General features: G+C 42.8%; 1 protein-coding gene across 2 annotated transcripts in view; it reads left to right on the forward strand.

Annotated features, from left to right (window-relative positions):
* The window catches only part of LUZP1 (leucine zipper protein 1), a 63,487-nt gene that overhangs the window by 10,763 nt on the left and 27,802 nt on the right, over positions 1-24,922 (forward strand). Inside the window, exons 1-2 of one of the 2 annotated variants that reach the window (XM_006145159.3) lie at positions 16,625-16,645; positions 22,127-22,234. The gene's annotated coding sequence lies outside the window, so the exon portion shown is untranslated. Of the gene's footprint in view, positions 1-16,624; positions 16,646-22,126; positions 22,235-24,922 lie in introns of those variants that run through there. The other variant, XM_014586524.2, reaches the window with a different exon arrangement.

Raw genomic sequence — 24,922 nt, forward strand, 5'->3', positions numbered from 1 at the left:
TATATATATATAGACTGTATTTCACACTGTGCATGACTATGGAGATATAAAAGTAGTATTAGAGAATGAGAAGATATCCTGCAATTACTGTGTAGTATGGATAATAAATAGAAAAAAACGAGAAATTGGCTTTAGGTCCATTCAGCCAATATTTCTTGAGTACTTTCTATGTGCAAAGCTCTGTGTTCAGTGCTGTGGGGAATATAAAACTTAGTAGGATTACCTTTTACCTTCTGCTCTGTCTGTAGGAGATTATGTAAGATAAAGCTATAATGAAAATTAAAAATTGCTCAAGTAGAATGGACAGAGTGCTTTGGGAGCACAGGATGGAGAGGCTTGGAATGTTAGAACTAAAAGGGCAGTTAGAGATTTTAAGGTCTGCAGGTCTTTACTGTTTTGGGGGTATGGAGCCATTTAGTCAGAAAAGTTTAAGGAACCGTACTAAGATAAGGGAATCAAGTGGAATTAGGAAGAGATGTTCAGGGAGAGGAGGACTTGGGTTAGAGATAGGTAGCTTTGGATCACAGAAAAGCTTCTGGAACTGAGGACTTCTCAGTAAAACGTAATACCTAAATTGGCCAAAGGTAGCCTCTGTTATGCTTTGTGTGCCCATAATATAACAATAACCGTGCTTTACAGTGTACAAAGTACGCTCACATACATTTCATTTGATCCTTATAATCTTGTAGTCAAGACACATTGTCATTTCTTTTTTACAAATGAGGAAACTTTAACTCTGAGAATGATAATAACCACAAGGGTCACAGAATTAGTACGTCAGAGACGAGACTAGAACTTGGATTACACTGCCTGTTGTACCACTTGGGCGTGAGTATAATTGGAGTTTCTGTTCTGGTCGTTTTAGTACTGAAGACATTGACTAAAGCGTGACTTACTAAAGGGAAGATACGGACACCATCGCTGCTACGGGAAGGAACTTGCGGGGGATGGAGGGAGGAGGCCGAGAACTGTAGCAGGGAGGCTGATTATTTCTTCTGACTCGAGTAAACCCCCTGCCCTCTGAGGTGCTGCTTAGTTACATCTCTGGCTCTACCCACCCACCTGTTAGTTCATACTTTAAGATTATTTCTGCCACAACTGGGCAATTTAGTTTCTCAAGGTTCCTTTTTGAAGGGCTTCCTGATGGACCTAGACAGAGGGAGAGAAAAACTAAAAAAAATTGTGTAAGGCTTATTCTGGGAGCCAACAGGTGGCCTGGTGGTTGAGGTGCTGTACTCTCACATGACCAGCCATGGTTCAAGTCCCAGACCTGGCAGTTTGCTTTCTTACTTTCTCTTTCTTTCTCTCTCTCAACAAATGAAAAACAAAATGATAATAATAAATAAAATAAAATAATTCTTTTTTTAAAAAAAAGGTTTAGTCCAAATAGTGATGAGAAGAAAGTTGAATATTTATAGGGTGCATTTTATGCCAGGCCTTATGTGCAGAGGTTCTTCATGTACATGTTGCCATAACCCTCAGCTTAGCACTGTGAAGTTTAGATACAGTCTCTTTATACCGTTGAAGAAACTCAAGTTGTGACGTTTAATCACCTAGACTGATAACATGACGGAGTTAGAGTTTGAACCTAGGACCTCTGACTTTCAAGACTCTGTGCTCTTTCCGTTACAGAAGATTGCTTGGCCAGCAGGCAGTGGGACAGTGTGTAATACAGAAAAGCCTCTGTGGAGGCTGTAAAATGGACAGAAATGTGTTGCTTGGGGTACAAATAACAATATGCCTTATAAAGTATGCCTTCAAATTAAAATGGCAGCAGAAAACTGTTTTTTCAGTCAGGCTCTCCAGTGTCAGAGCCCAGTGTCACAGCACCAAGAGAAAGTGCAGAGAGGGGGCATTATTCTTCCATCATAAGAGAAATGGGGTACACGTATAAACAAATTTCTAGATTGATACTCTGGGCACTTAAGAATCAGTGCCAGGGAAGTCACCTACTAGGTTAAGCATCGGGTGTTTTGTTTTGAGGTTTTTGTCATAGGGAATGTGTCCTCGCCATAGAGAGACAGAGAGGGAGATAGAGAGGGCAAGTGAGAAATTACCCTCCAGGGGGAGATGGCTATGCTGCAGTCCCTTCTCTTCCACTCTCTTCTTGGGATTTTGGACACACACACACATGCATTTCTAGGCTCTGGGTCCAGGACTCGAATCCATGTTGGATGTGGGAGTCTAGCACCTTAACCAGCATGGCACCTGCTGGCCTCCAGGCATTAGGTTTTTGAAACTTTTTGGGTGATTCATACCTCTTAAGCCTTGCAGCTTGTATCTGCGACAGTGCTAGGATAGTTCCCCCCATTTAACACAACAAAAATGCCTTCTTCAACCCTGTATTCTCTTTATCACCTTTGCTTTTACCCAGGCAAACTTTTCTAAAAAGCTGTCTACACTGAGTGCCTCGTTGCACTCAATCTGTCTACTTCAGTCTGGCTCTGCCCTGGTCATTTCACTGTAACATTTCTTGCTTAGGTCTCTAATGTCTTCCATAAAGCCGAATTCAACAGGCATTTTTTAGCTTTAATTTTGTCAATGCAGGAAACACTATTTTATTTATTTATTTTTGCCATAGGGTGCATGCACTTGCTGGAGGGACAGAGAGATGGGGAGAGAGAAAGTGAGAAATCACTCCTTTCCCCAGGGGAGATGACTGCGCCTCAACCCCTTCTCTATTCTCCCCTCGGAATTTTGGGCGTGCACGTACATGTGCCCAGTGTGAGTTTCAAGCCACTGGACTTGAACTGTGGTCCTCCATGTGGGAGTCCAGCACCTTAACCACTATGCCATCTGCTGTCCCCGAGACATTGTTAACTGCTCCTCTCTTTCAGAAACACTCTTCTTTCTACCCCAATGACATTGGACTGTCTTAATCTTCCTCCTGTTTCTCGGTTGGTTTTGCAGGCTCCTTTTCCATTTTCTACAGCTATTAAATGTTCTATTTTCCCAGGTCCTCCTCTCTTCTCATAGTAGACATTGTTGCTGGGTGATCTCAGTCCACTCCATTGGCTTTAGTAACCACACCTCTAGGCACATGACTCATACATTTATGTCTCTAGCCCCAGATTGCTCCTCTGGCCATAAACCCACATACTGTATTTATTGTTAGCTGGGCACTCTTCTAGGCACTGGGGATATGGTGAGAAGCTAAACAGAAAATGGGGGTGAGGGAGAGACAAGTAGTGAACAGATTAAACAAAAAAATATAATAGTTAAGTGCTAAGGTAAGCAGAAGCCAGGATGATACATTAGAGATTGAGAGCTATTTTATAGTGGCTGGTTGAGACTTCTCTGAGATGTTACAATATGTACTGACCCTTGAATGACCAAAAGGAGCTAGCTATACAAAGGGAAGAATGAACAGGTACCCCAGAGACCCTGACAGGAATGAACACAGTGTGCATGAAATAGGAAGTGTGTGTGGAGGGGAGCTGATAGGAAATGAGGTCAGAAAGGTGCGTAAAGGTCAGATCTTATAGGGCTTTGTGGCTGGGATGGGAATTTTGGCTTTACTTTTAAATGAAATAGAATGATACTAAAAATAATTTGTTTAGACAGGATTGAGTCTTGATCTAACTAAATTTTTAAGAAATTTAATCTGCTGTTGTGACCAGCAGTTAGCGTAATGGCTATGTCGCTGAACTCCCATGTAGTCAACCGCGGTTTGAGTCTTGGACTCGGTGGCTTAAACTCACGTAGGGCACGTGTGCATGCGTGCCCAAGATCTCGAGAGGAGAATGGAGGAGAAGGGATTGTGGTGTGACCATTCCCCCTGGGGGGTGATTTCTCACTTTCTATCTCTTTGTCTCTCTCTGTCTGTCTGGGGAGCGTACACGCCCTATAGCAAAAACCTCTCCAAAAAAAATAATCTGTTTGACAACATGGTATTGGCACTAAAACAGGTGGACCAGTGGAATAGAATAGAGACCCTAGAAATAAACTCTAAAACATACAGTCAATTGATTTTTGACAAAGGATACCAGTCAATTGGGTAAGATAAGAAAAATCTCTTTTGCAAACGGTGCTGGAAAAACTGAGTATCCACCTGCAGAAAGATGAAACTGGATCTGTATCTTTCACCGTTAACAAAAATCAACTCAAAATGGATCAAAGATCTGAACTTAAGACCTTTAACTATAAAACTACTGCTGGAAAACACTGGGAAAACTCTGCAAGACATTGGGGTAGTCAAAGACTTCTTAAATAAGACACTTAAAGGACAGGCAGTAGTCCCCAAAATAGACAAGTGGGATTACATCAGATTAAGAAGTTTCTGCACAGGGAACCAGCAGTTAGCGTAATGGCCATGTCGCTGGACTCCCACGTAGTCGACTGTGGTTCGTGTCCCAGACCCAGTGGCTTAAAACTCACGCTGGGCGTGTGTGCATGCGTGCCCAAGATCCCGAGAGGAGAATGAAGGAGAAGGGATTGCGGCGTGGCCATCCCCGCTGGGGGGTGATTTCTTGCTTTCTGTCTCTCTCTCTCTCTGTCTGTCTGGCGAGCACACACGCCACGTGAAAACCTCTCCCCCCCCCAAAAAAAAAAGATTCTGCACAGCAAAGGACACAGTAACTAATGTGAATCGAGAGCCCTCAGAATGGGAGAATATTTTTGTAAATTATGCCTCAGATAAGGGACTAATAACCAGAATACACAAGGAACTCAAGCAGCTTACCCAGAAGAAAATGATTAACTCAATTAAAAAGGGAAAATGAGCTGAACAAAAAACTCTCTAAGGAAGATTTATTTTGAGAAAACGTGTATGAGAAAATGCTCAACATCCCTCATTATAAGGGAGATGCAGATTAAAACCACAATGAGATACCACCTAACCCCCTGTCAGAATGGTGAAGATTAAAAATACAAAAAATGGGGCTGTCAGGTGGTGTGGTGGTTAAAGGCGCTGAATTCCCACATGGCCGACTGCGGTTTGAGTCCTGGTGACTTCCTTTCTCACTTTTCCTTTCTCTCTGTCTTTCTCTGGTCAAATTAAAATAATAATAACAACAACAACAACAAATGGAATTAAATAAATAAATCTTTAAAAAATACAAAAAATGATACGTGTTGGTGGGGTTGTGATGAAAGGGGAAGCTCTCCTACACTGTTGGTGGGAATGTAAATTGGTCCAACCACTGTGGAAAACAATATAGGATTCCTTGAAGAACTACAAACAGAACTACCATATAATTTAGCAGTCCCACTGCTGGGTATCTACCCAAAGGACAGGAGAATGCTCACTTGGAAAAGTGCTTGCACATCAATGTTTGTTGCGGCATTATTCACAACTGCTAAGACGGAACCATCCCAAATGCCCATGAATAGATGAATAGATTGAAAAAGTGTGGCACATATACTCTGGAATACTATTCAGCCATAAAAAACAAGACCCTGGCATTTGATAGGAAGTGGTCAAATATGGAAGATTTATTGATGGATGAAGCAAGCCAGGCTATGAAAGAAAGGTATTATATGTCTCCACTTAATATATACTATCTGTCTGCACTCTATGGTCAAGATTGAAAGATTGGAGGACATAAAAGCAGTGAAAATAGTTATGGATGCTGGAGACAGTGTGGAAGGAGGGTGGGAAAACGGAAGAGTATAGGTAAGGAAATCAGGGAGATAAAGTAGAAAGGCAAGACATTTGTGAGACACAGAAATTGTTTACTATCTGTTGATGATAATGTATGTAATATTATGAACTGGACTGGTCTGAGATGTATTTCATGTTGGGTAAGTTCTCTTTATAAGACAAATGATGTATAGTGGTAGAATGTTTTAAAATGCTAAGAATAGGGACCAGCAGTTAGCGTAATGGCTATGTCACTGGACTCCCATGTAGTTGACCGCAGTTCGAGTCCCAGACCCGGTGGCTTAAACTCACACTGGGCGCATGTATGTGCGTGTGTGCTCAAGATCCTGAGCAGAGAATGGAGGAGAAGGACTGCAGTGTGGCCATCCTCCCAGGGGTGATTTCTCGCTTTCTGTCTCTCTGTTTCTCTGGTGAGCACATGCGCCCTATAGCAAACACCTCTCAAAAAAAAAGAAATTAGGGACCAGCAGTTAGCGTAATGGCTATGTTGGTGGACTCCCATGTAGTCGACCGTGGTTTACATCCTAAACCCGGAGGCTTAAAACTCACGCCGGGCGCATGTGCATGCGTGCCCAAGATCCTGAGAGGAGAATGGAGGAGAAGGGATTGTGGCGTGGCCATCTCCCCGGGGGGTGATTTCTCACTTTCTGTCTCTCTGTCTCTCTCTGCCTGGCGAGCATACATGCCCTATAGCAAAAGCCTCTAAAAAAAAATTATAATAATAGGGACCAGCAGTTGGTATAATGGCTATGTCGGTGGACTCCCATGTAGTTGACTGTGGTTCGAGTCCTAGACCCAGTGGCTTAAACTCACACTGGACGCATGTGTGTGCATGCCTAAGATCCCAAGAGGAAAATGGAGGAAAAGGGATTGTGGCATGGCCATCACCTGCTGGGGGGTGATTTCTTGCTTTCTGTCTCTCTGTCTCTATCTTCCTGGTGAGCACATGCGCCCTATAGCAAAAATCTCTCCCCCCTAAAAACTATAGTAATAATAAAAAAATTAATCTGCTGTTTGGAGAACGGTCTATATAGGGACAGTTTGTAGCAGGAAGGCTTAAGAGACTATTTTATTAGGTAAGGTGAGAGTCCAGTAGCTTGGACTAGGTGCTAATTGGGGTTTCAGAGAGCAGAGGAACAGATTCAAGAAAGCTGGCAAGCAGAGTTGAAAAGATTGATGCATTTACTTGAGAGATATGAGGGAAAGAAAAAACGCAGGATGATTCTAGGTGTTTTGCCAGGACACTTGGGTGAATAGTGGTGCTCTAAACTGGAGGAAGATTTGAAGATGAATGAGTTGGGGATAGAAAGGTGGAAAGTGGATACCATGAAGAATATGAGAATATATATATATATATATATATATATATAACTGGATATACTTCTAAAGCTCAGAGAGGTCAGAGCTGGAGATAAATAATTGGAAGTCATTGATATTAAGAGTCATGGACAGGATCAGCAGATGGCATAAAGGTTATGTCTCTGGACTCCTATGTAGTCGACTCCAGTTCGAGTTTCGTACCTGGTGGCTTCAGACTCATGCCGGGCGGGTGTGCGTGTGTGCCCAAGATCCTGAAAGGAGAATGGAAAAGAAGGGATTGTGGTGTGGCCATCCCCCTCGGGGTTGGGGGGCGATTTCTTGCTTTCTGTCTCTGGTGAGCACACACGCCTTATAGCAAAAATCTCTCAAAAAAAAAAAAAAAAGTCATGGACACTGAGATTATCTAAAGAAGGGGAGTACTGATAAAGAAGAGGCCCCGACTGATCTTGATTTGGAGGAGGGTGATCTTGCAACTAGAGTGGGAAGGGTCCAGTAATGGAATAGAAAATGATCAGTCAAGTCTGATGTCCTGGAGCCCCATGAGAAGTGTGTTTCAATGGAGAATGAATGGACATTGAGTTAAATGCTGTTTATAAAGAGGTGGGATTTGGCAGTATGGAGGCCTTGGGCCTTGATGAACAGTTTCAGTAATCCCACAGTGTTGGGATTAAGAGAAACCTGATTGGAGTGAACTGAAGAAATGCGTGGTAGAGAAGTGAAGATGAGAGGTATTGCTGCAAAGAGGGACAGAGATACTGCATCTGAAGTAATTAGAAGGCGATGCAAGGTCAAGAGAGAGATTTTTTTTTTTTTTGAGAGGCTTTTTGCTATAAGGCGCATGCGCTCGCCAGACAGAGAGAGACAGAAAGCGAGAAATCACCCCCCAGGGGGTATGGTCACGCCGCAATCCCTTCTCCTCCATTCTCCTCTCGGGATCTTGGGCATGCACACACATGTGCCCGGCGTGAGTTTTAAGCCACCGGGTCCAGGACTTGAACCGCGGTCGACTATGTGAGAGTCCAGCGACATAGCCATTACACTAACTGCTGGTCCCAAGAGAAAGATTTTTTGTGTTTGGTTTTTTTCTTTTTTCTTTTTTTCTTTAAAAGATTGTTGACATAGGGCAGGTACACTCGCCTGAGAGAGACAAAGTGAGAAATTACCCCCAGTAGGGATGGCCACACCACAGTCCCTTCTCCATTCTCCTCTCGGGATTTTGGGCATGCATGAACATGCATCTGGTGTGATTTTCAAGCCACTAGGTCTGGTACTCAGACTGCTGAGTTGACCGTGTGGCATCCAGTGCCTTAGCGACCACGTCACCTGCTGGCCCCTGTTCTTGCTTGTTTCTTTTCTTTTTTAAAGAATTATTTATTTAATTTTATTTATTATTCTCATTCTTATTTTTTAATTTGTTGCAGGGCATGTGCACTCACCAGAGAGAGGGGGGAGAGGAAGAAAAAGTGAGAAATCAAGGCACTCAGTTCTGAGACTGAAACTGCAGTTGTCATGTGGGAATCCAGCACCTTAACCACCTCACCACCTACTGGCCCATCCTTGTAGTTTTTTTAAACATGGGAAATTCTAGAATCATGCTTTTCAAACATAACCTCTGGATCAACCTAAGAACCTGTTAGAAATACAGACTCTCTGGTCGCATCCCACACCTACTGAACCTGAACCAGTATCTTTGTTTTCATGAGATTCCCAGCTGATTTGTCAAATTTGAGAAGCTCTGGTCCAGAAACGGACCATCACATTCTCAAGCCGTATGTGAGGCAGGGTCAATGAATTATTTTCTTCTCTACCAGGGACCTACATGTGATACTACTGTGTATGAGTTGTACAGAGGTTACTCCACATGTGACTTGTTATGTGAGTTCATCTACACCCTTACTGGTCTAGACACTGAAAAGGGTCCCCTGATCACGTGCCTGAATGTCCCAGCAATATCAGTTTATTACACAGTTTGCAAATCATCTAGTTTGTGGACTGCACTTTGAGTAGCACTCTACTGGAGCACGTTTGGATGCTGATGGGCATGAGACTGAGAGAAAAATGATGACATAAGAGAGAGTGGGGATGGGGCCAGCAGTTAGTGTAATGGCTATGTCGCTGGACTCCCACATAGTCGACCACGGTTCAAGTCCTGGACCCGGCGGCTTAAACTCATGCCAGGCGCGTGTGTGTGCCTGCCCAAGATCCCGAGAGGAGAATGGAGGAGAAGGGATTGTGCTGTGGCCATCCCCCCAGGGGGGTGATTTCTCGCTTTCTGTCTCTCTGTCAAGCTCTGTCTTTCTGGCGAGCGCACGCACCATATAGCAAAAACCTCTCCAAAAAAAAAAAAAAAGAGAGAGAGAGAGTGGGGATAGAGCTAATATACATGGAGGGGAAATGGATCCATGTTTGGTTTGAAGAGCTGTATTTCATATAGTAACAAAAACATCATTGTAGCAGTAGGGAAAGCACAATGCTGGTATGTTGTCAGACTTGTAAGTAGAAGATGAGGCTTTAAATGTTTCTTGGTAACAGACTCATCAGCTTAGGGGCCTGGAAGCTTACTGATTCAGAATCATTGTGGAGAGTAGCAGAGTGAACCTACTGGAAGAAATGTAGTAGGATTGCTGACAGCAGTGAGGGACCTATTCGAAATTTGTGGTGGTAAATTTAAGATGATACCGGCATAGAAAATGTACATCACAAGATTGTTTATAGGATTAAATTCCTTACATGAAGTGCTCAGACTGGTGCCTGAAACATTGTAATGCCTCATATGCACCCCTTCTTGTTAGCTGCTATTACCATCATCACCTTGTTCACTACAGAACTAGCCTATCTGATCTCTTAGAGGTATTCTTACCTCCTTCCATCTGTTATCCACACGGAAGCCAAAGTGATCTTTTGGAAATACATCGTCTTACCCTATTTAACACTTACATGACTTCCTATAGCTCTTTGGATAAAGATCCAAATCTTTCAGGGCCTGCCCGGTATGGCTTTCTCCATACCTCTCCAGCCTCATTTTACCTTGTGCTGTTTCTGCTTATTGTCTGTTCTTTATTACAACAGATCCATTTTATGTACACTCACCATGCTCCCTCTTCTGCTTCAGACATTCTCACTAGGAAGAGCCTTCCAGACTTACATGAATGAATGAATGTTTATCAAACTGTATAGCCATCTCAGCATCCAAGGGATTGGTTCCAGGACACCTGCAGATATCAAAATCTGTTGATGTTCAAGACCCTTATATAAAATGGCACAGCATGTGTGTGTAAACCTATACACATCCTAACCATAGAATTCAAATCATCTCTAGATTACTTGTAATACCTAATACATTGCAAATGCTACTTAAGTAGTTACTATATGTACAGTATGGTTTAGGGAATAATGACAAGGATAAGAAGTCTGTACATATTCAGTGTAGATGTAACCTTTTTCTTTTTAAAATAGCTTGTCTGGTTGAGTCCATGGATGCAGAACCCTTGATATGGAGGGATGACTATGTTTTATGTAACTTATATTTAATGATATGACTGTTTAATCAGTGTTTTTTTTTGTTGTCATAAATGCCCTAAAGACAGGTCTTTTTGCCCCCGCTGTTTAGCTCAGAGCTTGATGCACTGTAGGCAGGCAGGCAATATTTGAATAAATAGGGCTGGCTTTGTAGTGGAGTAGTGATGGGTCTTTTCTAGAGAAGCCAGATCCCCTAAAGTGACTCTGGTTTGAAGCCTCTGGCCAGATCAGCCTGAAAACATGCTGGTTTTTCTGACAGACTTGAGGAAGATGATCTCTATGAGCACAACCTGTGGAGAGTGCTAATCTTTCTCTTTTTTTTCTCTCTCTCTCTCGTGCTTTTGCACACTTTTTATTGTGAATAAAGGAAAAATAAGTATTTGAATGAATAAACTGATCATAAACTTTACCTGCACGACCTAGGGCTTTCCTAAGGGTAAGATTTAAGAACTCCTTAGAATCCCCTTTACCACTTAACAGCTATGTGACTTTGAGCTTTTATTTCTTCCTCATTTATAAAATAAACATGATGCAAACTGTACCTCTGACAAGGATTTGATAACTAGAATATATAAGGAATGCAGACAACTCATCCACTTTAAACGCAATTTAAAAAATGGGCAATTGATCCAAACAAACTCTTAAAGGAAGACCAAAAAATGGTTAAAATGCATATGGAAAAATGTTTGACATCTATTATAAAAGAAATGCAAATCACAATCACAGTGAGGTATTTAACCCTAATCAGAACGGTTATGATCAGAAAGAGAAAGAATAACAAGTGCTAGTGAGGTTGCAAAGAAAAGGGTAATCTCCTGCACTGCTGGTGGGATTGTAAATTAGTACAACCACTGTGGAAAAGTTTGGAGGTCCTCAGAATTCTAAATATAGAACTGAGACACAATAATGACTCAGTAATTCCACTCTTGAATATATACCCAAAGCACAAGATATCACTGTGTCAGAGAGATGTTTGCACATCCATGTTTATTGCAGCATTATTTACAATAACTAAGCTATAGAAGAACATTGGTGCCCAATGGCTGATGGATGAGTTAAGAAAATGTGGCACATATACGCAATGAATTATTACTTGCCATAAAGAACAGTGACATTCTGTCATTTAGCACCAAGTGGACAAATCTAGGGGACACAGTGCTAATAAGCGAGGCTATGAAGTGCAGATGCTGTACGTCCTTACTTAACACATACATATTGTCTGTACTGTGGTGGAAATTGAGAGCCTTGGTGGTATAGAAGTAGAATGCAACACTGGATCCCTGAGACTGCATGGGGGTGGGAGACTGGGGGGAAAATGATCAACAGACCTGAAAATGTATGAAGGCAAATAAGGTGGAACAGCGTACCACAACAGGGTAAACAAGGATGTTGTTAATCTAATATTGTACCTCCAAGAAATGAAAAAGCCCTAGTAGAACAAATATCAATAGTACACAACATAATATGTTCCTTGTTGAAGATGATGAATATCTTTATATCCTTGATTTATACACTGCATATACTGTACTGTACCCCACAAAGATGTACAATCATTATATGTAAATTAGAAATTGTAATAAAAACAAAAAAAGTGATGGAATTTATCTGATTAGGGTTACCATGAAGATTAAGTTAGACAGTGAAAGCTCTTTGGTTCAGTTCTCCATCAAGTAATTATTACAGCCTGCTCTTTAACTACATTTGCCATACTGTTAAAATTCTTTTTTTTTTTTTTGGAGAGATTTTCACTGTAGGGCGCGTGCGCTCGCCAGACAGACAGAGAGAGACATAGAGACAGAAAGCGAGAAATCACCCCCCAGGGGGGATGGTCACGCCGCAATCCCTTCTCCTCCATTCTCCTCCATTCTCCTCTCGGGATCTTGGGCACGCACGCACACGCGCCCGGCGTGAGTTTTAAGCCACCGGGTCCGGGACACGAACCGCGGTCGACTACGTGGGAGTCCAGCGACATAGCCATTATGCTAACTGCTGGTTCCCCATACTGTTAAAATTCTTGTGGGCCTTGAAATCTTGATCAGAGGCTCCTGCAGGTTCAAGAGACACAGCTTATTCTTCTGTTCTTCCAACTTACTTCACCAGGTTCTGTTGCTAAACTTCACAAACATGGGCTAATGGCAGGGAAGCCCAGTCTCAACTGCAGATTGTTTAGAAAAGGAAACAGAGCCAAGTGGTGTTGAGGGCAGCTTTTACGTATAATAGATAAACTGATCTCACGTTGTCTTATTAGTTATTAAGTCATCTCAAAGTACATGAAGGCCCTAAGTCCTTTTTTTCTTTTTTATTGCCATAGGGCATCAGAGACCATGAGCGAGCGAGAGTACACCCTCCGAATGGGGCGATGTCACATCTCAATCATTTTTTCCCTTCATATCTCCCTCCTGTCAGAATCCTGGGCACATACACATATACCTGGCATGTTTTTCAGATTGCTGGGACCAGGTTTCAAGCCACAGTTGGCCATCTGGGACCCTCTCCATGCATAGCACTAACTACTTTGTTATGGGGCTAGCCCCCTTTTTTCTAATTCCAATCTTGCTTAATTCCTAGTTTTTTATGTAGCAAGGTAAAGAACCAGATGCACAGAGATGAGATTGCTGAATTCTAGTGCTCTCTCTTTCATTTATTTATTTTTTAAGGTTTTTGTCATACAGTGTGTGTTCTCACTGGAAAGAGGCAGAGAGAGACAAAAAAGAGGGAAAGTGAGAAACATCACCCATCTTCCCGTGGATGGCAACACCCCAATCCCTTCTCCTCCGTTTTTCCTCTTGTGATTCAGGGCATGCACACATATGCACCTGGCATGAGTTTCAAGCCATGAGACTTGAACCATGGTTGGCCATGTGGGAATCCAATGCCTTAACCACCATGCCACCTGCTGGCTCCTAGTCATCTTTTTACTAACTTCTGAAAGGGTCACAGGTCTTAGTCTGTTTGCTTATCTGTCTTATGAGGGATAAAAATATGTGCCTTTTCATCCCAAGGGTTATATAAATAAAAAAATTATCCTGGAAGAATTCTGAAGCACTTTCAGATGAAGACATTATTTTAGCAGCCTTCCATCATAGCGAGGTACTGAAATCTCTATTATTGACATAATTTAAGGATTAATGACAAGGCTTTTCAAAATTATTATTTGAAAAATTTGAATTATTGTATAACACTGAGATACTCTATTGAATCAAATGAACTGGAATGTTTCCCCTTCTATCTTTTGGAACCTATTCATAGCTTCTTCAAGGGCAGATGGAGATACCATGGGTAAAGATGTCATACATGTTGTTATTGGATAGGACAGTAACATAGCATTGGTAGAAGTCATAAAGTCTGTCCCTTTTGTTCAACCGATGAGACCCAGAGAGTCTTTTTTAAAAAAAGACTTTATCTGAGCTCCAGCAGTATGTTAGTGGCAGAACTAGGGCTGCCACCTAGGCTTCTTCATCCAAGTTTTTTTTCTACTTAGAGGGCATGTTGTCTTATTTTTCAGTTCTCCATTTCAGTCAGGCAAGATTACTTGCTCTGGATTCTCATTTTCTCCTTGGACGGGGAAGGTGAGGATGAGGGGTTTGAGAAAATGGCAGGTCCCAGAGAAATTGACATGTCTTCTGCAGCTTGGGTTTCCTCCCACTGTCACGTAAAGTACCCTGAACTCCAACATGAAGTGGCTTGAGTGTAGAAAACTACTCAGTGATGGCATTCAGATTAGCTGCTTTTTTCTTCTTCTTTTTTTTTTTTTTTTTAATTACCAGAAGGCTTATGTGCAAGAGAAAGGGTGAGGAGAGAGACCCAATATGGGTCTGACTGTACACACCACAATCCTTTTTCCTTCATTTCTTCATCTCATCAGGATCCTGGGATGTGTGCATGTCACCTGGGGCAGCCCCAGGTTAGCTACTTGTACCAACCTTGGCGGAACTAGGCTAGCTCTTACCAAGCTGCTGACTCTCTTCAGCCCCAGACCTGCTGGTTGGTTCTGTCAGTTTGGTCCTGCCATTGGCCTGTTTACAGGAGACCACACAGCACAGAGAAACCTTTAAAATTCTTCTTGACTTTCCCCTAAACAATCCTGAATGCTGCTTTGGCAATTGAGGGGGGTGGGGGTGACAGCTCTCTTGTTTTCACTATTCAGCGGAGCTCTAGATCGGCTCCTGGGACTTCGGATATTATGGTTGTCTCAGGTTTTAAATTTTATCCTGCTCTCTCATCTGCCACCTTTACATTTCTTTGCTCATTTCTGGGGGAGACCCAGGAGGTTAATTGGAAGTTGAGGGTGGCTTGGTCCAATAACATTGTGGAGAACAGTTTCTCTACTTCTGTGATCACAAGTCATTCTGTCTCTCCGCTGTTCATCTTTCTAATAAAGGAAGTATTACGCTTTACAGTGCACAGTTGAGCGAAGCATCTGAGGGTGGTTTTCTAGAGACTGTAGATGACCCAGAGGGATTTTGGTCTGGGTAATTTCTGTTGCTTTACCTCAGATTTTACTGACTTTTCCCTTTGTCATCTTCATTTTGTTTGGAAGCCCATTCGGTCTTTTTTTTTTTTTTTTAAGACACTGTATTTTTCTTCTAAAATTTCCACTTTAAAAATTTTCTCAGTTTCTCTGCTGAGATTTACTATTTTTTCCTTCATTTTGAACACATATCCCTACACCTCATTGAGCCCAGTTACAGTATTTATGTTAATATCCTTGTCTTATAATGTCAACATCTGGATCATTTTGGAGTTGCCTTCTGCTGATTGGTTTTATTTATTTATTTTTTAAAGAGATTTTTGCTACAGGGCATATGTGCTTGCCATAGAGACAGAAAGCAAGAAATCACCCTCTAGGGGTGTTGGCCACACCACACCACCTTCTCCTCCATTCTCCTCTCAGGATTTTGGGCACGCACACGTGCCTGGCTTGAATTTCAAGCTGCCAGGTTTGCAACTCAAACTGCAGTTGACCAAATGGGCGTCTAACGACTTAGCCATTATTCCATCTGCTGGTCCCCTCCTGATTGTTTTTTCCTTTGCAAATGGTTTAATTTTTCTACTTTGTGTAATTTGGGACTGTGTTTTGCACATTGAAAATGTTACTTGTAGAGACTCTGCTTTCTTTTTAAAAATTTGCCAGGGAGTGTGTGTGCTGCCAGAGACAGACAGACAGACAAAAAGAGGAAGAGGGAGAACTTTCTCCTTCCACCCCAGCATGGTCATGCCATGATCCCTTCTCCATTCTCCATCCTGTTGGGATTTGGGGCATACATCCACCTGCGACTAGTGTGTTCCTCAAGCTGCCAGGGCTGGACGCAAACAGGTGGCCAGCCATGTGGGATCCGGCCCTCCCAACCACTAGGCCACAAAGCCAGCCCTGAGAGTCTGGTTTCAGTCAATGTTTTTATTTTAGCAGACAGTTAACCCAGTTAGACTCAACTGTGAATTCTTTCTTTGAATCTACATGGGCAGTGGTTCAAACCTCAGACCAGTTCTTCTGTCCTTAGCTGAGGTCTTCGGATTCCTCCCTGTGCATGCATAGTACGGTGGTCATCCAGAGGCGGGCAGACTGATACGCAGAACCTGGGGCTCTCTCTGTGGCTCTCTTCTTTCTTTCTTCCCACTCTGTGGCTTTTCTGGGCTCTTTCTTCTGGTTGCTCCAGACAAAAATCCTAGAGTTCATTTTTTTAATTGGATCTTCAGCTGGATCACTCTCAGGCTAGAGCTCTAAAAATGGGGAATTCATCCCATGCCAGTCCCTTCTTCCAGTTTTCAACTTCTTTACAAAATTTGCCAGGCCTCACTTCAGAGAGCTGCTTTTTGTATTTTATCCAGGTTTACAGTGCTTATCTGTGGGAGGAATTCCCTACTATTGTTTTTATCTGTCATCAAGTGTTTTGGGAACAAAAAGAATCAACCATTTCACTTTAAATTGCTTTGTAATCTTGGACAAGTCTCTCTGGGACTTACTTGCTTCTCCAGAAAACAAGGCAATTGGTTCTCCATGCTCTATGAGGGTCATTTCATCTCTGCTTTTAGAAAGACAGTGTACATGCTCCTCACTCCTGTCACCACCAGCAGCAGTGATGAGAAGCCCTAGAAGAGGTGCCTGAGGAAAGTGATGAGGGTGGACCTGTCGTGAAGAGCTCTCTGAAGGGGCAGCCCTGGAGTTTGACAATGTTTACAGTGCTCCTGTTTCTGGGGACAGAGGTCAGTACGCTGAGGATGCAAGAGTGAATGACATTCAGAAGCAAAGGAAAGAAATCCCTTGCTGTTACCCTTAGATATAAGGAGAATGTAGACAATTGAAAACAAACCAGGATCATCTGAAGTTCCTGTTTGTTTGACTTTTGGCAGTGCATTCCATCCTGTTTTGAAGAGAAAAGCCCCTTGGGCCTTACTGACATGTCAGCAAATTTGGCAGTAGGTGGTGGGTGCTAGGGCAGCAGCTTTCAGCTGGGGTGTGGCAGTCACTGTTGGGACCACAGAATCTTAAACCAGAGACCAGATTTGTGTGGCCATTTCTTAGTGTTCAAGTTGGTTTTTTGTTTGTTTTTATGAGAGATTTTTGCCATAGAGTACATGCACTCGCTGGAAAGAGAGAGATAGACAAAGAGACAGAAAGTGATAAATCACACACACACCCCAGGGGAGATGGCCACGCCGCAGTTCCTTTTCCTCCAGTGTCCTTTTGGGATCTCTGGCATGCATATACACGTGCCCAGCATGAGTTTTAAACCACCGGATCCTGCACTCCAACTGTGATCGACTATGTGGGAGTCCAGTGACCATGCCGTCTGCTGGTCGGTCCCAAGTGTTCACAATTTTTATTTTAATTTGCTAGAGGGTATATATGCTTGCTGGAGTGTGTGTGTGTGAGGGCATAGAGAGGGAGAGAAAGAAAAAGTGAAAAAGCATACCTCCCTCCCACGGGGAGCAGTCATGCCACATCCTTTCTGTTCCATGTATCTTTCTGAGATTTGGGGCATGCACACACATGCACCTGGTGTACTCTTCAAGCCACTGGATCTGGGACTCAAACTGTGCAGTTGGCCATCCAGTGGCCGTAGCCACCATACCATTGACTGACCCCAGAATATTTATACAGGACAAGTTTTAGGCTATGCAAAAGAAGGTTGCGTGTGTGTGTGTGTGTGTGTGTGTGTGTGTGTGTGTGAATAAGGTAGGCAAGGATGAGGAAAAAGACAGGTGATGGGGAGTAGGACAGGTCTATGGGCCGGCCTATCTTGAGCTGTTTAAATACTGGTCACACTTAATTTACTGAGTATTTTTTTAAGTTGGGGGTGGAAGAAGAGAGCCAAAGCTGTCCTTAGGTGCTGTTCCTGCTATAGATCCTTTTCTTTTTCTTTTCTTTTCTTTTCTTTTTATTTATTTTTTTTTTGAAGAGGTTTTTGCTATAGGGCACGTGCGCTCGCTGGGAAGACAGAGACAGAGAGACAGAAAGCGAGAAATCACCCCACCCTCCCCAGGATGGCCACGCTGCAATTCCTTCTCCATTCTCCTCTTGGAGACACACACGCACACGTGCCCGGCTTGAGTTTAGGCCACTGGGTCCGGGACACGAACTGCGGTCAACTGCAATAGGAGTCCAGCGACATAGCTGTTACGCTAACTACTGGTCTCCTGCTATAGATCCTTTTTTAGGCTTCTTTTCAAGCCATCTCTATTGCCTTTTTTTTTTTTTTTTTTTTTTGCTATAGGGCACTTGTGCTTACCAGAGAGAGAGGGATAGGAGTGAGAAATCAACCCCTGGGACCAGCAGTTAGCGTAATGGCTATGTCGCTGGAGTCCCATGTAGTTGACCACGGTTTGAGTCTTGGACCCGGTGGCTTAAACTCACACTGGGCGTGTGTGTGTGTGTGTGTGTGTGCCCAAGATCCCAAGAGGAGAATGGAGGAGAAGGGATTGCGGCGTGGCCATCCCCTCTGGGGGGTGATTTCTCGCTTTATATCTTTCTGTCTCTCTCTGTCTTTCTGGCGAGCACACGCGCCCTATAGTGAAAACCTCTCCAAAAAAAAAAAGAGATCAGCCCCTGGGAGGGACGGCCATGCTACAGTCCCTTCTCCGGGTTCAAGAGTTGTACTGCAAAGTCAGCCATGTGATACCCAGTGCCTTAACCTCCACACCACCTGCTGGACCTCTATTGCTGGCTTTTTTAAAAGAATTATTTAATTTTATTTATTTTGACCAGGTTAGGGGGGGGGAGAGAGAGAGAAAAAAGAAAAAAAGAAACCAGGTCTGGGACTTGAACCATGGTCAGCTATGTGGGAGTCCAGTGCCCTTAATCACCATGCCACCTACTGGCCCTCCTCTATTGCTTTTTAATAATAATTTTTTGAGGCTGGCAGGTGGCCTGGTGGTTAAAACATTGGACTCCCACATGACTGATTGTGGTTCGAGTCCTGGACCTGGCAGCCTACTCTGTCACTTTCTCTCTCTCTCTCTGGTCAAATTTTTAACATAATAATAAATAAAATTAAATAAAGTAATCCTTTTTTAAAATTTAATTTTTAATTTACATTTAATCACATCTTTACAGTATACAACATTGCTTTTTCCAGTATGAATACCATGCATATGAGTCAAGACAAATACTATATCCATTATCACCAGCAAATAGTTTTTCATTTCTTTTGTCAGTTAAAAGTACCTTTTTTTTTTCCTTCCCCTTTTCCCCTCCCTCCCTCTATTACCCAACCCTGTATTACCCCTATTACCCCTATCCTTACTATCCCTAGTATCTACCATTGCCCTCCCTGCTTGTATGTCTTCCACACTTTCAGTTTCTGCCATAGAGCGCAGACAATCCTTATATATTGAGCAGGGATATACAAAATCTGTCTTTTATAATCTGATTTGCTTCACTTAGCATTCAGTCTTCCATATTTGTTCATTTCATATCAAATGTCAGGGTCTTATTTTTTTTTTATGGCTGAATAGTATTCCATAGAGTACATATGCTTCTTTTTTTTTATCCAAATATCTATTTTTAGACATTTGGGTTGATTTCATGTCCTAGTGATCGTAAATAATGGTCCAGTAAACATGGATGTTCAAGTGTTTTTCTGACTGAGGATTTTTCTATCCTTCGGGGAAATATCTAAGAGTGTTATTACTGGATTGTATGGTAATTCTATTTGTAGGTTTATGAGGAATCTCTGTATTGTTCTCCGAAGTGGTTGTACTAATTTACATTCCCATCAACAGTGTAGGAGAGTTCCTTTTTCACCACCGCCTCACCAAGCTCCTGCACAGCCAAAGAAACAATAAGTAGAGTGAGAGGACAACCCTCAGAGTGGGAGAATATATTTGCAAACTATACCTCAGATAATGGACTGATAACTAGAGTATACAGGGAACTCAAGCAGCTTACACACAAAAACATCAGTCCAATTAAAAGATGGGAAAATGACCTGAACAGACAATTCTCCAAAGCAGACATACAAACAATATGATAGCAGACATACAAAAGCATATGAAAACATGCTTGACACATCTTATCATAAGGGAAATGCAAATCAGAACCACAATGAGATACCACTTAACCCCAGTCAGAATGGCTAAAATTAAAAAAAAAAATCTTTAAAAAATAAAATAATTATCTTTTCTTCAGGCCTTATTAACTTGAGGTTTGAGTTAGCCTTGTTACCTTCATCTTTTAAGCCATTAAAAAGAATTGTCAGCTGTGTTGCAGGGGTTACACAAATGCCCTACATGGCTAGAATCCATATGGTGTCCTGTGGGATTGGAGCCCCACGTCAGCCTGAAAACAGAACAGGTACACAGGGTCATGAGGAGCTAGAGGGCTAGGGAAGGGGGACTGGCATGACAAGGTGCTTTTATCTCTCTCTCTCTGTCTGCTGTCTGTCATGAAGATAAGGACTGTTGTTTTATTATTTTTCCATCTGAACACTAGCCTTCTAACTATAAGAGGATAGAGGCAGGCAGGTATGGATTCTGTTGTGTGCATGTGTGGTTTGGGGTTAGTGGAGGTGAGGAAATCAGATTAAAGGGACTGACAGTCTTGGCAGGAGGTCATAAGGCAGTGGGAACGTGAAAGGCTAGACAGGATGAAAGGAGGGGACAGTTTGAATGTAAGTTCATATGTAGAAGTTTTAGGCTAGAAGCCGTTTTTCCATTCTTCCTCACGGCTAGGATAGACAGGAAGTTTTACCCCAATCTTCCATTTTCAGTAACTCTTCTCTAATTTTATGGGTAAGGTACAGTGAGTTGTTGGCATTTCAACTCTTCTGTAGCAGGCTACTGGGTAGATTTACAGACAAACTGCATTTTTAGTTTTAGTAGAGATTGTGTCGTTGAGGCCCTTTTGAAGACCACATCTAGCAACCAACAAAGTAAGAACGAGCATGTGGACACTTTGGTAGTCAAACTTGGGTTTCTTTATTCATGAGGTGGGCCAACATTTTTTGGTTACATTTTCTTATACTGAACATAGTGCCCGGGCTATGGTAGGTAGATACTCCATACATTTTTTGTCTTACCCATCTTCCAGAACATCTTACTTGTTATAGTAGAATCCTAGTTTATCCCTAAGTAATTGTGTGACACACCCTTTCGAAACTCCAATTTCCTTCCTATAATACAAGGACATTTAACTATTTGATACCTGAGATCCCTCTCAACTATAAGATGTCATAAATTTTAAGACTGTTGGGGAGTAAATAGGCCTGTTAATTTAAAGAAAGATAATGCATTCTGCTCTGGGATCCTATCATCTGATAGGAAAGGGGAAGTCTCTTAGCCAAACTCCTCCTGTCCTTTGGAGTCAGCATCAAGACTTAGATTTTTACCTTGTTTCTCTTTCTTTCTTTGTGGTTTTTTTTATTTTTAGAGAGAGATTTTTGCTATAGGTCACAAGCGCTAACTCAAGAGACAGACAGAAAGCGAGACATCATACCCCTAGGAGGGATGGCCATACTGCAATCCCTTCTCCTCCATTTTCTTCTCAGGATTTTGGGTATGTACACAAACATGCCCAGCGTGAGTTTCAAGCCACCAGTCTAGGACTCGAACCGTGGTCAATTATGTGGGAATCTAGTGACAAAACCATTACGCCATCCTCTGGTCCCTGTTTCTTTCAAAAGTTTGCTGGGCCAGCCAGTGGCATGGTGATTAAAGTGGCTGGATCCCAAAGCACCAACTGTGTGATTCAAGTCCTGGACCTGGGGATTTGAAAACATGCCAGGTGCTTGTGCTGTGTGCCCAAAATCCTGAAAGGAGAATGGAAAGAGGGAATGTGGTATGACCGTCCCCCGTGGGCACTTTCTCATTTTCTCTCTCCCTCCCTGGCGAACACATGTGTGCTCTGGCAAACTAAAAAAAAGGATTCATGTTTATTATTTTTTCCATGAGAGAGAAAAAGAAAGAAACAAGCACTCCCAACGGGGCGGGGCGCGGGGGTGTGTGTCAACGCCATGATCCAGCTTAGCTCCAGCCAGCCAGAACTATGGGCATGCATGTCCGCCACACACCTGGTGAGGGCTCTGAGCACGCACCTAGAGCCTGCCCGTGTGGGTCATCTTCATAGACTGCCGCATCAGCACCGAGCCCCTCCAGCCCCCTTGCCTCGTCTCTTCTAGCGCTGTACTTGTGTGAAGGTCTATGGGTTGGCTCAGTCTTTCAATCTCTTTCTGTTTGTATTTTACTCAGGTCAAGAGGCAACTGTCACTGAAGGAAACTGAGCGACTGTTTCCAAGACGGCAAGCACCTGGGGGGGGCAGCCTGAAGTACCGACGGAAAGCGTAACTTCCCTAAATGGTAAATACAGTGAGCCCTGGGCAAACAGTAGAATCAAATGGTTTTTGAAGCTCTACAGTTTTGCCACTGCTTCAAGGGAGGGAGGAAAGTCTTACTATGAACCAAATACCATGTTAAGTACCTCCCTTGTTTTCTCCTTTTATCAACCACCCAACCTGTGAGTGTAAAAATCCTTGCGAGAAGGTGATAGCCTTGGGCAGGCCTGGCTACCATTTACTATTGGCTGTGTATCAGGCCGTCCTTTGTGACAGACATTATATCCCTCAGTATTTACTCCAACCCCGGGGTAAGTGCTGTTATCATCTCAAGAAAATGAGTGTGAAGAGGTCAAATAATTTATCCAAGTTTATACAGGTGGTAAATGATAGGGCTAGATTTCAAAGCTGGCTTATTTTTATTAAACCATAATATTTTCCTTTTTCAAAAGTTATATTTCGATTGAGGTAGTGACTGATTTAACCTTTAAGAAGCACAGCAAAATAAAGGAAAACAATCCTTTTTGATCAACAACTACCTTATTTTTCTAGCCCTTTCTGGATTTTGTGTATCACTGTTTTTGTTTTTTTTTTAAGAATTTCTTTTTTATTTAACTTTATTCATTTTAATTTGATGAGAGAGAGAGAGAGAAAGTGAGAAAGAAAGCTGCCGGGTCTGGGACTTGAACTGTGGTTGCCCATGTGGGAGTTCAGCTCCCGTAACCACCATGCCACCTTCTGGCCCCGTGTATCACTGTTTTATTGTTTGTGTCAGCTAAGGCAGTGGAGAACACTAATAAAATAGAAGAGGAAGAAGTGAAAATTCAAGCAGTTAATGGCCGTGAGACCTAATGGTCTTGATCACCAGTGGTAGCAGGATAATAGAGAAGAGTTCTCAGCCCAGCCCCATAGCCTCATGGTTAAGGGAACTTGATTCCCCATGGCCAGCCCTCGTTCAGATCCAGCTGGGAAAACACACCAGGCACGTGTGCACGTGTTCCCCAAATCCCAACAGGAAGGAGAGATGGAGGAGAAGGGATTTTGGTGGGTGATTTCCTTTGGTGGATGATTTCTCCCTTTTCCTCTTTCGGTCTCTGGCAAACACACATGCCCTCTGGCAATGAAAAAGAAAAAGAAAAGTTGGTAGAACAACAAGGCACTGCAAAATGAGACTGGGGAATGGGTTTTTAGTTACAAGAATGACGACATGGGGCAGGGATCTTAATAAGGTTCTCACTCATGTCAACCCCTCTTAGTTAACAGGCACAGCTAGAGATGATATAGGACTCTTTTTGGGGGGAGGGGAGAGGTTTTTATTGTAGGGTGGATGTGCTCGCCAGAGAGACAGAGAGAGACAGAGAGACAGAAAGCGAGAAATCACCCCCCAGGGGGGATGGCCATGCTGCAATCCCTTCTCCATTCTCCTCTCGGGATCTTGGGCACGCACGCACATGCGCCCAGTGTGAGTGTAAGCCACCGGGTCTGGGACTCAAACCGTGTTCGACTACATGGGAGTCCAGCAACATAGCCATTATGCTAACTACTGGTCCCTAGGTAATATAGAACTCTTCTTGAGGGAGTGTGGAGTGGGAAGTATCAAGGCACACTCTTGGTGTGTTCATTGGTTTGGGATTCTTTTTCTGTTCTTTTGCCTGGAACATTTTTCTTACTTCAGAACTGAGCTAGGAAATTAATTTCTGGTTGAGTGATTGGTACTTATATATTTGATATCTTTTTATTGAAGCATCATTGTTTAAAAAATATACCTGGCAAGGGACCAGCAGATACCATCATGGTTACATCTCTGGACTCCCGTGTAGTCCACTGCGGTTTAAGTCCTGGACCTGGTGACTAAAATGTCAGGCGCGCACGCGCGCGCACGTGTGTGTGTGTGTGTGTGTGTGTGTGTGTGTGTGTGCGTGCGTGCTCGTGCGCCCAGAATCTCAAGAGGAGAATGGAGGAAAAGGGATGGCCAGGTAGGCCATCCCCCTGGGGGGGGCGATTTTTTGCCTTCTGTCTGTGTCTCTCCAGTGAGCGCATGTGCACTATAGCAAAAAACCTCTCTCTTTAAAATGTGTGTGTGTGTGTGTGTGTGTGTGTGTGTGTGTGTGTATAAACACATACACACTTGGTGAAATTTGAGGGAAAATAATTTTCATCAACACAACTTGCTATATATATGCTTATTATATGTAGAATATTGCTATATACTGGGGCTGGTGTTCCAATGATAAAAACTGACCACCTATTCCCTGTCTAGCACAGTTCTTGGGCTTAAGTATACAGCATTAAACAAAACAGAAAAGTCCTTGTCCTCGGGGATTGTATTCCTAATGGATAGAAACATAAAATAACTAGATAGAAACAAACAGGTAAAACAAAAACATCTATTAGCTGATACGTACTAAGTAGAAAAAAAGAAGTGTAAATTGTTGGGGAGCCCAGTGATTACTGCCTTTTTGTCACCTTTATACTCTTCTCTTGGTTTCTTTTTTCCTTCATGATGGAGTACGTGTGTATGCATGAGAGAGAGAGAGAGAGATGAACGCCCTCCGCAGCGTGTGGTCACACACAGTCCCCTTCCTCCAGTCCTCGTTCTATCAGATTTTGGGCTTTGGCACACATACCTGGCATGTTTTCAGGCTAATCAGGCCAAGGGATTCGAACCATGGAATCAGGCTGCTTTGTGTGCAGTGCATTACTGCTGTGCCTC

Source organism: Tupaia chinensis, unplaced genomic scaffold (assembly GCF_000334495.1).
Source record: "Tupaia chinensis unplaced genomic scaffold, TupChi_1.0 Scaffold000146_1, whole genome shotgun sequence".
In the NCBI taxonomy this organism is placed as follows: Eukaryota; Metazoa; Chordata; class Mammalia; order Scandentia; family Tupaiidae; genus Tupaia; species Tupaia belangeri.